This window comes from Bufo bufo, chromosome 1 (genome assembly GCF_905171765.1).
Source record: "Bufo bufo chromosome 1, aBufBuf1.1, whole genome shotgun sequence".
Taxonomy (NCBI): domain Eukaryota; kingdom Metazoa; phylum Chordata; class Amphibia; order Anura; family Bufonidae; genus Bufo; species Bufo bufo.
In genome coordinates this window covers 184,141,344-184,156,210 of record NC_053389.1, presented here as the reverse complement: position 1 = coordinate 184,156,210, position 14,867 = coordinate 184,141,344, and positions in this window count along the sequence as shown.

Genomic DNA, 14,867 nt, shown 5'->3' with positions numbered 1-14,867 from the left:
CTCTAAAGATCCTTGTCCGGAAAAATGGTCAAATGCACGCCATTAAGACCCTGGAGGAAGGGAAGCAGTTACTTCTCCTCTGGCAGATCCCTCTGTCCTCCAACAAAGTGGGTGCGGACCCCACCACCGTTGTTCCTGATACCCCGCTTACATCGGAGGACTGATTCCCCATGAGGGATGTCTATTGTGCAGGGACTTCTGCAGTGTCCCATGTTCTACATTCGAGCGCTATCTTAGCGAAGTATATGGTTAGGTGCAGGTCCCTCTGTCACCATTACCTGTTTTGGTTTACTCCAATCTAGCATTGGACTTTCGCCCTGTCCTATCTTAGACGGCTACTCCCGTCCTGTTTAAAGCCTACTGATTTTTAGACGGATATTTAAGTCTTATCTGTTGGTTTGTTATTCCTCCCTCCCTCTCTCCTCCCTTTCTTCCCCGTTGTAGAACCATAAGTGCCTGTAATCCCTGTCTTATTGATATCTGAACCTAATATTGTGTTTTTTTATCTGCTCCAAGGGTCGCATTTAGTGGTTCCCTCTTGACATCATGGGCCTCAAGATTATGTCCCTGAATGTCAACAGTCTGAACTGCCCCCAGAAGAGGTCTTATATGTGGAAAGAAGCTCTGACAGCTAATGTTGATGTTCTATGTATTCAGGAGACCCATCTACTGCAAGCAGATGCCGACAGAGTACGTCACCGTTTATTCCCTGTTATCCTGCAGTCGCATTGTGACAAGAAAAAGAGAGGTACCCTGATTGCGGTTAAAAACATTGTCGCCTACACTCCTATTAAGACCAAAATTGACCCACAAGGTCGATATATCATCCTAGTTTGCTCCATTAATAGCATTGTATATACGCTGGTGAACCTATATGCCCCTAATTCGCACCAGTTGGCTTTCTTACATAAACTTATGCGCAATGTAAACAAGCTTAAACAAGGGAAAGTGGTTATATGCAGAGACTTTAATGCCGTCCTACACCCTACTATTGACTCCTCATTTTCTGCCAGACGCTCGGATGCGGGAATATCCACCTTCCTGCACTCTGAGAGCCTCACAGATGTGTGGAGAGCACAACACAGCCTTGAGAGAGATTATTCCTTTTTTTCCCCGATACATATGTCCTACTCACGAATTGACATGTTCATGGTAGATCACACAGCTTTGCTCCATACTCTTTCCACCGATATTGGCCTAATTAAATGGTCCGATCATGCCCCGATCACTATTATTTTAGAAGAACAGTTTCAGTCCACTAGGCCCCCTATATGGAGGAATAACACATTTCTCTTCAACAACCCAAAACATGTATCTGAGCTTTCTGCACAGTTAACTGAATACTTCCAGTTCAACAATGGTTCAGTTTCCAACAAGTTCATCCTGTGGCAGGCCCACAAAGCGTACATGCGAGGCTCTTTAATCAAACTGAATTCTGTAGTGAGAAAGCTCAGAGAACGTGATATTACTCAGACAATGGAGGACATCGCTAGATTGGAGACAATCAATAAAGCAGCTCCAAACTATCGATGCTCTACCGAGATTAGGGAAGCATGAAATAAGCTTAGCAGCTTACTTCTCCAAAACTACCACAAGTCCCTCTTACGGCTTCGCTCTAAATTCTATTCTCACCTGGAGTCCATGGCTCAATAACCCAAACTACACCTCCTGAAGTGTATGGAGATTCCTGATCTTGAGCTGAGATTAGGGCGCAGTAATGTATGCAGGGCAAAATTGATCCCTCAAATTACGAGGACTTGTAACAGGGTTTACTTTATCACCCCTTCTTCCCTCCCCCTTTTCCCTTTCCCCCTTTTACCTCTATGATGTTTCGGTCTAACTGTTACAGACCTTACTCACTATGCAAGCTATTAATGTACACCATTGTCTTACTGATTAGCCTACTGTGTAGGCGTACATTGTTATGCCTTCCTTTATTGCAATCTCTGGCTTGAATAGCCAATCTTTGAAAATGTCAATAAAAATGATTTACTCTAAATTAGTTTGGCATGACCGATCCCTCATGAAGCCATGCTGATATGGCGTTATTTGCTTTTTTGCATTGAGATGCTCTAAGATAGCATCTCTCAGAAAACCTTCAAACAGTTTACCCACAACAAATGTTAAACTTACCGGCCTATAGTTTTTGGACCCTTTTTGAATATTGGCACCACACTTGCCATGCGCCAATCCTGTGGGACATTCCCTGTCAGTATAGAGTCTGCAAATATCAGAAATAATGGTCTGGCTATGACTAGAGATTTCGCGAACATAAAATTTTCCGTTCGCGAATGGCGAACGCGAATTTCTGCAAATGTTCGCGAACGGGCGAATTGGGCGAACCGCCATAGACTTGAATAGGCAGGCGAATTTTAAAACCCACAGGGACTCTTTCTAGCCACAGTAGTGATGGAAAAGTTGTTTCAAGGGGACTAACACCTGGACTGTGGCATGCCGGAGGGGGATCCATGGCAAAACTCCCATGGAAAATTACATAGTTGACGCAGAGTTCGATTTTAATCCATAAAGGCCATAAATCACCTAACAATCCAATTTTTTTTTGAACAACGTGGTTTAAAACATCCAGTGTGTGTATACGATCAGGTATGATGTTGTATCGATCAGGTAGTGTAAGGGTTACGCCCGCTTCACAGACATTGACAAACCAAACTCCCCTTTTAATACACTGCAAACAACCGCAAACAGTCCATTTGCCCAACCGCAAACTCACCATTTGTACAAGGTTGGATACCAAGCTAGCCATGTCCCGTTGATGTCATTGAAGGTTTCTTCCTCCACCCAGCCACGTACCACACCAAGGGTCCCGGAAAGGTGAATTGAATTGATTTTTCGAACGGGGAGATGGTTAAAAAAACGCTGGCTCCCTCCCCTTTGTTTGAATCCATGGTCACTGCGTCTGCGCCGTGCAATTTACTGTCCCACCCGATATGAGTGGTATTTTCTGTAGTTCTCTCTTCTCATCAGTTTAATCCCTGTTACGTCCCCAATCTGGGGTCCATTTATTAAATTGATTTTTCGAACGGGGAGATGGTTAAAAAAAAGCTGGCTCCCTCCCCTTTGTTTGAATTTACGCCACGGTCTCTGCGTCTGCGCCGTGCAATTTACTGTCACACCCGATATGAGTGCTATTTTCTGTAGTACTATTCTAATCAGTTTAATCCCTGTTACGTCCCATATCAGGGTGGGATTGCCTTTTGTGAAAAAAAATTTAGGCCGGGTACCTTCGACTGCCTTCACAGTGACAGACCAAACTCTGATACACCAAACTGAATTGATTTTAGGAACCGGGAGATGGAAAAAGCAGCTTGGTCGGTCCTCTTACTCCCAAGTTGGGGCACTGCGCGTGCACGGAGCAATGTGCTGTGACACCCTATATGAGTGGTGTCTTAACTAGTACTATTCCTATCAGTTTAATCTCTGTTACGTCCCCTATCCGGGGACATGTGTCGAATTGATTAACCATTGTCGAATTAACGAACCATTACGACATCCTGGAATAATTTAGTTCTGAGCTTTGTACTTGCTTTGTATTGGAATTGATGGGGATTTTTTAAATTGTCTGCATTATTTCTAATAAACTATTAAGAGACTTTATTATGATTTTTTTATTTTATGTATTAAAAACCCACCCATACATCTTAAAAAATAAATAAAAAAAATGTAAGTTTTTTCTATGAAAAATTATCCAGCCGATCGCTTTTGGTGTGATCATAATGAAGCCTTATCATCTGGGGTGTGGCAACATTGTGATGATCGCTTCATTGTGATACGCAAGCCCCTTCACCACAACAAGGTAACGATCACGAAGGGGAATTGACACTTGTATGTGCCTTTTTTTTTTGTTTTGTTTTTGCAGCCACAGTGCAGCACCAGAGGCCAGAAAAATTAGGCATGTACACATGCCTGAAAAATAATGTTATGTTTGCAGCCGTTGTTGTAGCAGCGGCCGGAAAAATTTATGTTTTCAAGGCAGAAAGGTGACTAAAACATTGCGGCTTGAACCCTAGTTGGTGTAAAGATAAATCGGCCGGCACACGCTGAGATGCACGCCGCGCGGGATAGGACCGGTTCCACGTGTAGTTCAAAGTAAAATCCCAGCAGACGTGACTTGAATGCTCGTAGAATTTTATTCTCATATAACAATATGTCCCATAATAAAGGACGCGTTTCGCCTAGACTGCCTTTTTCAACAAGTAGATGTACATTGTAGGTATCAGATATATATACACACATCAATGATTGAGGATAGGAACCTCCCTATGACGTCAACGCCCAAAAAAAGGCGGTATATTCAAGGTAACATAGTAACATAATCAAATCAATCAATCAAGAAGACGGCACAGGTATCAAAACACATATCAATAATTATTAGATGTTATTAAATACCAGTACAGCAGAGAAAATCCTTCATTAGGTAGTCGATGTCTAGAAAATAATAATACATAAATTAATATTTGATGGTAAACAAAGAATGCACAGGTAAACAAAATCAGACCTCAAATATGCATAATTTCGTAATCTCTGTTGAGACCCCTTGGATGTAAGGTACATAGAAACATAGAAGCATAGAATGTGTCGGCAGATAAGAACCATTTGGCCCATCTAGTCTGCCCAATATACTGAATACTATGGATAGCCCCCGGCCCTATCTTATATGAAGGATGGCCTTGTGCCTATCCCATGCATGCTTAAACCCCTTCACTGTATTTGCAGCTACCACTTCTGCAGGAAGGCTATTCCATGCATCCACTACTCTCTCAGTAAAGTAATACTTCCTTATATTACTTTTAAACCTTTGCCCCTCTAATTTAAAACTGTGTCCTCTTGTGGTAGTTTTTCTTCTTTTAAATATGCTCTCTTCCTTTACCGAGTTGATTCCCTTTATGTATTTAAAAGTTTCTATCATATCCCCTCTGTCTCTTCTTTCTTCCAAGCTATACATATTAACCTTTCCTGGTAAGTTTTATCCTGCAATCCATGTACTAGTTTAGTAGCTCTTCTCTGAACTCTCTCTAGAGTATCTATATCCTTCTGGAGATATGGCCTCCAGTACTGCGCACAATACTCCAAGTGAGGTCTCACCAGTGTTCTGTACAGCGGCATAAGCACTTCACTCTTTCTACTGCTTATACCTCTCCCTATACATCCAAGCATTCTGCTGGCATTTCGTGCTGCTCTATTACATTGTCTTCCCACCTTTAAGTCTTCTGAAATAATTACTCCTAAATCCCTTTCCTCAGATACTGAGGTCAGGACTGTGTCAAATATTCTATATTCTGCCCTTGGGTTTTTACGCCCCAGGTGCATTATCTTGCACTTATCCACATTAAATTTCAGTTTCCAGAGTTCTGACCATTCTTCTAGTTTTCCTAAATCCTTTTCCATTTGGCGTTTCCCTCCAGGAACATCAACCCTGTTACCTATCTTTGTGTCATCAGCAAAAAGACAAACCTTACCAGCGAGGCCTTTTGCAATATCACTTATGAAGATATTAAACAAAATCGGTCCCAGTACAGATCCCTGTGGAACCCCACTGGTAACATGACCTTGTTTTGAATGTTCTCCATTGACTACAACCCTCTGTTGTCTGTCACTCAGCCACTGCCTAATCCACTCAACAATATGGGAGTCCATGCTCAATGACTGCAGTTTATTGATAAGTCTTCTATGTGGGACAGTGTCAAAAGCCTTACTAAAATCTAGATATGCGATGTCTACTGCACCTCCACCGTCTATTATTTTATTCACCCAGTCAAAAAAATCTATAAGATTTGTTTGACATGATCTCCCTGAAGTAAACCCATGTTGTTTTTCATCTTGCAATCCATGGGATTTTAGATGTTCCACAATCCTATCCTTTAATAGGGTTTCCATTAATTTGCCTACTATTGATGTCAGACTCACTGGTCTATAGTTGCTCGATTCCTCCCTACTACCTTTCTTGTGAATGGGCACGACATTAGCCAATTTCCAATCTTCCGGGACGACTCCTGTTACTAATGATTGGTTAAATAAATCTGTTAACGGTTTTGCCAGCTCACCACTAAGCTCTTTTAATAATTTTGGGTGTATCTCATCAGGCCCCTGTGACTTATTTGTCTTCACCTTAGACAGCAAACTTAGAACATCTTCCTCTGTAAAGATACATGCATCAAACGATTTATTAGTCATTCTTTCTAGTGGAGGTCCTTCTCCTTTTTCTTTTGTAAAAACTGAACAGAAGTATTCATTAAGGCAGTCGGCTAGCCCTTTATTCTCTTCTACATACCTTCCGTTCTTTGTTTTTAATTTAGTTATTCCTTGTTTTAATTTCCTTTTTTCATTTATATATCTGAAGAATGTCTTATCCCCTTTTTTCATAGACTGAGCTAGTTTTTCTTCTGCCTGCGCTTTAGAAGTTCTTATAACTTGCTTGGCCTCTCTCTGCCTAATCTTGTAGATTTCCTTATCTTCATTGCTCTGGGTTTTTTTATAATTACAAAATGCTAGCTTTTTATTTTTTATGATTTGGGCCACTTCTGCTGAGTACCACAGTGGTCTCCTCCTTTTTTTGCTTTTACTGACAAGTCTAATGCAATTTTCTGTTGCCTTCAATAATGCACCTTTTAAGTAGTCCCATTTCTCCTGGACTCCATGTAATCCGTTCCAGTCTGATAAGGACTCATTTATGACTAATTTCATTTTTGAAAAGTCTGTTTTTCTAAAATCTAAAACTTTTGTTTTTGTGTGGTGGGACTCTTTCACAGTTCTTATATTAAACCACACTGACTGGTGATCACTAGTTCCCAAGGTTTCGCCTACAATGACATCATATACCGAATCCCCGTTTGTGAATACCAAATCCAAAATGGCCTCCCTCCGGGTTGGCTCCTCAACCACTTGTTGTAGAGATAACCCCAGTAGGGAATTTAGAATATCTGTACTCCTGGTAGAACTTGCTATTTTGGTTTTCCAGTTTATATCTGGGAGATTGAAATCTCCCATAATGATAACTTCTCCTTTCATTGTCATTTTAGCTATTTCTTCAACTAGTAGATCATCTAGTTCTTTAACTTGACCAGGTGGTCTATATATCACACCTACACGAGTTACTGCATGGTTAGCAAACTGCAACGTAACCCAAACTGACTCTATGTTGGCCTCACCAATATGCAAAAAATGTCATCGATGAATCTTTTCCACAATAAAATGTGGTTATGGTACCATTCAGTGTTGTATACAAACTCATCCTCAAATTTCGACATATACGCATTTGCATAGGGCGGGGCCACATTCGACCCCATCGCGGTCCCCCGTTTCTGCAGGTAATAAGAATCTTCAAACATGAAATAGTTTTCATATAAGACAAGGTGGAGCAGCTGTATAAAAATCTGCCCCTTATTTGTAATAAAAAAAAACAAAGTTACAGGCACAAGCTAGTACGTGCGGATATTGGAAGTACTCGTGGTACCCTCAAACAGAGAGTACTGGCTACACAGCGGAAGGGCACTTTTCCGTGTCTGCATTGTTTCCAGTGCTCTAACATAATCAAAGGGCCCAATATTCATCACCCACATATCGAATGTGGCCCCGCCCTATGCAAATGCGTATATGTCGAAATTTGAGGATGAGTTTGTATACAACACTGAATGGTACCATAACCACATTTTATTGTGGAAAAGATTCATCAATGACATTTTTTGCATATGGGCGGGGTCACATGAGACCCTAACGTCTTTCATCCTACATCTGAACCATGCGCGCACTGGTTTACAGTTCACAGTCACGTATGATAATCACACGGTTAGTTTCCTGGATACAAGGGTAATTAAGGATTCAAATGGTAACCTTTCCATTGATTTATTCCGTAAAGAGACAGACAGGAATAGTATCCTCCACTTTACCAGTGCCCACCCACCTTCTTTGAAAAGAGCAATTCCAAAGTCCCATTATCAGAGGGTTAGACGGATCATCTCTAATCCCTCAATACGGGAACTTAGAATTGAAGAAATGACCACGAGGTTTGAAGAAAGAGGGTACCCGTCATCAATCCTAACAAAAACCCTAAATGAATTAAAAACCCCTTGTAGTTCTGAAAAAGAACAAGATAAAACCCTAAGAGTGGCATTGATCCATAAATACCATCCTTTCAACCAAAAATTGGATAATATTGTAAAGAAACATTGGTATTTGTTAGAAAAAGCATACCCCCAGATTTATGAATTCAAAAATCCGCCCCTTATTTGTAATTAAAAAAGACAAAGTTACAGGGACAAGCTAGTACGTGCGGATATTGGAAGTACTCATGGTACCCTCAAACAGAGAGTACTGGCTACACAGCGGAAGGGCACTTTTCCGTGTCTGCATTGTTTCCAGTGCTCTAACATAATCAAAGGGCCCAATATTCATCACCCACATACTGGACGCACTTACCCAGTGGATGGCTTCTTCACATGTGAATCAGCCAATGTATATATTTAATAAAATGTCCATGTGGGTTGTTATATATTGGGGAAACAATACAGAGCGTCAGAGATCGCATTGGAAAGCATAAGTCTAACATCAGGACCAAGAATTTACTTTTACCAATTCCCTCCCATTTTGAGAAATATAACCACACAATTGCTCAATTGAAGTTTCAGGTTATAGAGCAGGTCACCAGATCCAGGCGGGGAGGTGACATTAAAAAACTATTATTGCGCCGGGAGGCTTATTGGATCCATAACCTAGATACCTTACATCCAAGGGGTCTCAACAGAGATTATGAAATTATGCATATTTGAGGTCTGATTTTGTTTACCTGTGCATTCTCTGTTTACCATCAAATATTAATTTATGTATTATTATTTTCTAGACATCGACTACCTAATTAAGGATTGTCTCTGCTGTACTGGTATTTAATAACATCTAATAATTATTGATATGTGTTTTGATACCTGTGCCGTCTCCTTGATTGATTGATTTAATTATGTTACTATGTTACCTTGAATATACCGCCTTTTTTTGGGCGTTGACGTCATAGGGAGGTTCCTATCCTCAATCATTGATGTGTGTATACACTCACCTAAAGAATTATTAGGAACACCATACTAATACGGTGTTGGACCCCCTTTTGCCTTCAGAACTGCCTTAATTCTATGTGGCATTGATTCAACAAGGTGCTGATAGCATTCTTTAGAAATGTTGGCCCATATTGATAGGATAGCATCTTGCAGTTGATGGAGATTTGAGGGATGCACATCCAGGGCACGAAGCTCCCGTTCCACCACATCCCAAATGCTCTATTGGGTTGAGATCTGGTGACTGTGGGGCCATTTTAGTACAGTGAACTCATTGTCATGTTCAAGAAACCAATTTGAAATGATTTGAGCTTTGTGACATGGTGCATTATCCTGCTGGAAGTAGCCATCAGAGGATGGATACATGTTCTCATTCTGTTTACGCCAAATTCGGACTCTACCATTTGAATGTCTCAACAGAAATCGAGACTCATCAGACCAGGCAACATTTTTCCAGTCTTCAACAGTCCAATTTTGGTGAGCTCGTGCAAATTGTAGACTCTTTTTCCTATTTGTAGTGGAGATGAGTGGTACCCGGTGGGGACTTCTGCTGTTGTAGCCCATCCGCCTCAAGGTTGTGCATGTTATGGCTTCACAAATGCTTTGCTGCATACCTCGGTTGTAACGAGTGGTTATTTCAGTCAACGTTGCTCTTCTATCAGCTTGAATCAGTCGGCCCATTCTCTTCTGACCTCTAGCATCCACAAGGCATTTTTTCCCACAGGACTGCCGCATACTGGATGTTTTTCCTTTTTCATACCATTCTTTGTAAACCCTAGAAATGGTTGTGCGTGAAAATCCCAGTAACTGAGCAGATTGTGAAATACTCAGACCGGCCCGTCTGGCACCAACAACCATGCCACGCTCAAAATTGCTTAAATTACCTTTCTTTCCCATTCTGACATTCAGTTTGGAGTTCAGGAGATTGTCGTGACCAGGACCACCCCCCCCAAATGTATTGAAGCAACTGCCATGTGATTGGTTGACTAGATAATTGCATTAATGAGAAATAGAACAGGTGTTCCTAATAATTCTTTAGGTGAGTGTATATATCTGATACCTACAATGTACATCTACTTGTTAAAAAAAAGGCAGTCTAGCCAAAACGCGTCCTTTATTATGGGACATATTGTTATATGAGAATAAAATTCTACGAGCATTCAAGTCACGTCTGCTGGGATTTTCCTTTGAACTCTAGTTGGTGGCGGAGAATCACGAAAGTCATCCGGTATGCAGACATTAAATACAGCAGCGCGGGGACCATTTTGAGGCCAAGGCATGTCATCAGGCCTTTTGTTAGTCAAACGTATCCCCCACTGTCAGTCCCTTCGGGATCCATGCCTCATTCATTTTAATGAAGGTGAGGTCATCAACACTTTTTTGACCGAGGCGACTTCTTTTGTCAGTGACAATGCCTCCTGCTGCACTGAAGGTCCTTTCTGACAGGACACTTGAAGCGGGGCAGGCCAGAAGTTCTATAGCAAACTGGGATAGCTCAGGCCATAGGTCAAGCCTGCACACCCAGTAGTCAAGGGGTTCATCGCTCCTCAGAGTGTCGATATCTGCAGTTAAGGCGAGGTAGTCTGCTACCTGTCGGTCGAGTCATTCTCTAAGGCTGGATCCCGAAGGGCTGTGGCGATGTGTAGGACTGAAAAAGCTCTGCATGTCCTCCATCAACAACACATCTGTAAAGCGCCCTGTCCTTGCCGCCGTGGTCGTAGGAGGATTACTTTCACCTCTTCCCCTGTTAGATTCCCGTTGTGCTGTGACATCCCCCTTATAAGCCGTGTAAAGCATATTTTTTAGTTTTGTTTTGAACTGCTGCATCCTTTCTGACTTTCGGTAAGTTGGTAACATTTCCGCCACTTTCTGCTTATACCGGGGGTCTAGTAGCGTGGCCACCCAGTACAGGTCGTTCTCCTTCATCCTTTTTATACGAGGGTCCCTCAACAGACATGACAGCATGAAAGACCCCATTTGCACAAGGTTAGATGGTGAGCTACTCATTTTCCGTTCCTCGTCCTCACAGATGTCATTGACGGTCTGTTCTTCACCCCAGCCACGTACAACACCACGGGTCCCAGATAGGTGACAACAACAAGCACCCTGGGATGCCTGCTGTGGTTGGTCTTCCTCCTCCTCAAAGCCACATTCCTCCTCTGACTCCTCTTCCTCATACTCCTCTTGCAGCGTTGCCGCAGGTCCGGCAAGCGATGATGACAAGGCTGTTTCTGGTGGTTATGGTGACCACAACTCTTCCTCTTCCTCTTCACGCTCATCTAAAGCTGATCCAGCACTCTTCGCAGGGCACGCTCCAGGAAGAAAACAAATGGGATGAGGTCGCTGATGGTGCCTTCGGTGCGACTGACTAGGTTTGTCACCTCCTCAAAAGGACGCATGATCCTACAGGCATTGCGCATGAGCGTCCAGTAACGTGGCAAAAAAATTCCCAGCTCCGCAGAGGCTGTCCTAGCACCCCGGTCATACAAATACTCGTTGACGGCTTTTTCTTGTTGGAGCAGGCGGTCGAACATTAGGAGTGTTGAATTCCAACGTGTCGGGCTGTCGCAAATCAAGCGCCTCACTGGCATGTTGTTTCGGCGCTGAATGTCTGAAAATTGTGCCATGGCCGTGTAGGAATGCCTGAAATGGCCACACACCTTCCTGGCCTGCTTGAGGACGTCCTGTAAGCCTGGGTACTTAGACACAAAGCGTTGTACGATGAGATTCATTCAACACATGTGCCATGCACGGCACATGTGACAACTTGCCCAAATTCAATGCCGCCAACAAATTGCTTCCATTGTCACACACCACTTTGCCGATCTCCAGTTGGTGCGGGGTCAGCCACTGATCCACCTGTGCGTTCAGGGCAGACAGGAGTGCTGGTCCGGTGTGGCTCTCTGCTTTCAGGCAAGTCAACCCCAAGACAGCGTGACACTGTCGTATCCGAGATGTGGAATAGCCCCTGGGGAGCTGGGGGGATTCAGTTGTTGTGCAGCCAGACACCGCAGCAGAAGAGGATTCAGCCGAGGAGGTTACGAAAGAGGATGGAGTAGGAGGAGTAGAGGAGGTGGCAATAGGCCTGCCTGCAAGTCGTGGCGGTGTCACCAACTCCGCTGCAGAGCCACACATTCCATGCTTGTCAGCCGTCAGCAGGTTGACCCAATGCGCTGTGTAGGTGATATACCTGCCCTGACCGTGCTTTGCAGACCAGGTATCAGTGGTCAGATGGACCCTTGCCCCAACACTGTATGCCAGAGATGCCATGACTTCCTTTTTAATCACTGAGTAGAGGTTTGGGATTGCCTTTTTTGAAAAAAAAATTCGTCCGGGTACCTTCCACTGTGGTGTCCCAATAGCGACAAATTTTTTGAAGGCCTCAGACTCCACCAGCTGGTATGGTAAAAGCTGGCGGGCTAAGAGTTCCGTCAAGCCAGCTGTCAGACCCCGGGCAAGGGGGTGACTCTGTGACATTGGCTTCCTACGCTCAAACATTTCCTTTACAGACACCTGACTGTGGGCAGATGAGATGGAACTGCTGAAGGTGAGAGGCGGAGTGGCGGGTGGTTGAAAAAGGGCAAGGAGGACAGCAGTGGTTGACGTGGCTGAAGATGCTGGACCAGGAGGAGGATGGTGGCTTTGAGCTTGTGTGCTGCTTCTACTCGTCATCATGTGTTGATCCCATAGGTGTTTTGTGATGTGCGATCATGTGCCTTCACAAAGCAGTTGTACCTAGGTGGGTGTTGGATTTCCCACGACTCAGTTTCTTTTGGCACAGGTTGCAAATGGCATCGCTGTTGTCAGAGGCAGACACACAAAAAAAATGCCACACTGCTGAGCTTTGCAATGACGGCATTCTGGTGGTGGCAACAGCATGCATTGATTGGCGTGCTGTCTGGCTGACCCCGGGTGCCGATACATGCTGTCTGACTGCGCCACTAGCTCCTTGCGACGACCTCTCTCTGCTTCCAACTCGTCTCCTCCTTCTCTCTGTCTCCCCTTCTGAACTTTCCCCCTCTTCTTCTTCTCTTCGAGCAGGCACCCACATGGCATCCACAGACACATTGTCATTATCAATCACTTCACTTGTATCTGACACCTCAGCAAAGGAAGCAGCAGCGGGTACAACATCATCATCATCATCACACTGTACGTCCATGTGTGTAATGCTGCCTGACTGAGACATATCCCTGTTATCTCCATCCTCTGGCAATAATGGTTGCACATCACTAATTGCATCCAACTGATGTGTAAATAACTTCTCTGAGGGATCAAGTGAAGAGGCTGTGGTGGCTGTGGTGGTATTGGTGGTGGTGGCAGCAGGCGGGAGAGTGGTAACTTGAGAGTAATTGACCAAAGCTGAGCTGGAGGAGGATGGTCCGTCAAGGTTCTTAGTGGAAGCTGTTGAAGATTGGGTGTCCTGTGTAAGCCAGTCAACTATTTTCTCAGAATCTTTTGGGTTCAGGGTACGTGGCCTCTGAACACTGGGCATTATTCCAGGGCCAGTGGAAATCACAGCACCACGAACACGACGGCCCCTGCGGCGTGGCCTGCCTCTGCCTGTAATTTTTTATTAGATAAGTGTTACTATGCGTGCAAGGTACTGTGCCACCCTATATAAGTGGTGGGCAGTGGGCACAGTACAGTCTGTGTGGGCCTGACACACACTGGCTTGCAACTGTGATTAGATCACAGAAAAATATTAAATATAATTTTTTATAAGTATATTATACCCCTCACTAAGTCACACCTATCGATAGTACACATATACCAGTCCTTAAAAGGACTTTTGTGGCCCTATTAGCTAGCGTTTGGTGTCCCTCACAGTTTGTTCCTGCTCCACATAGCAACCTCTCCCTACACTGGCAAAAGACTGAATGTGTGATGTGTGATATACTGAGGGGTGTGATATACTTATAATATACTTTCTAACATAGAAAGTATATTATAGTTCATTTGTATTGTGCAGCAGTTGTGTCACGAGTTAGAGATCCCGCCAAAGACCTCTGCGTCGTCAAGCAATAAACAAATGGAAATCAGGTACAGACACACAAGAGTTTATTGCACAAACAAAAACCATGGAAGGCAGCACAGACAAAACATGAGCGCTATGTACTGTCAGCACAGTGGGAGAAAACCCCCACTGCGCCACTGTCTAGTAATACTCCAGAGGGGCATGACTAAGCAACTCCTGGTATTCACTAGGGCCCCAGATGGTAGGGTTAGACTTTGCAGCAGGAAGTTGCCAGGGTCCACTCCAGAGCGTGAACTAGACAGTGACAGCAAGAACGAACGGACAACAGGTACCAGAAGGTACTGACGGCACATAGGCAAACATAACATAGACAGGAAAATACAAACAGGTCAACTAAATACACAAGCAGGAGTACATAGCAAGGAAACAGGAGTGACAATGAGCAGAGGAGGACTTGCTCCACCAGAAGTAAACTGCATGGCCTTGCCCATGGCACTCTGCTGCAAAGAAAGGTGCAGCAAGGGCTTGCTGAACAGAATAACCCCTAACGCAGAGACAGTACCCTTCATACGGAGGAACGAATATGAAATAGGGGAAGCTCCACATGACAGCTCCCCAAACACACCCAGCTCTGCTACATCTATACACATGACAGCTGTCCAAACACAGAGCTGCATTGTCACTGATTGAAAAAATATGAGACTTCTACTGTTAAAGCTGGCTAAGTGTACATCTATACACATGACAGCTGCCCTAACACACCCAGCACTGCTATATCTCTATATGACAGCTGTCCCAGCAAACCCAGCTCTGTTACATCTATACACATG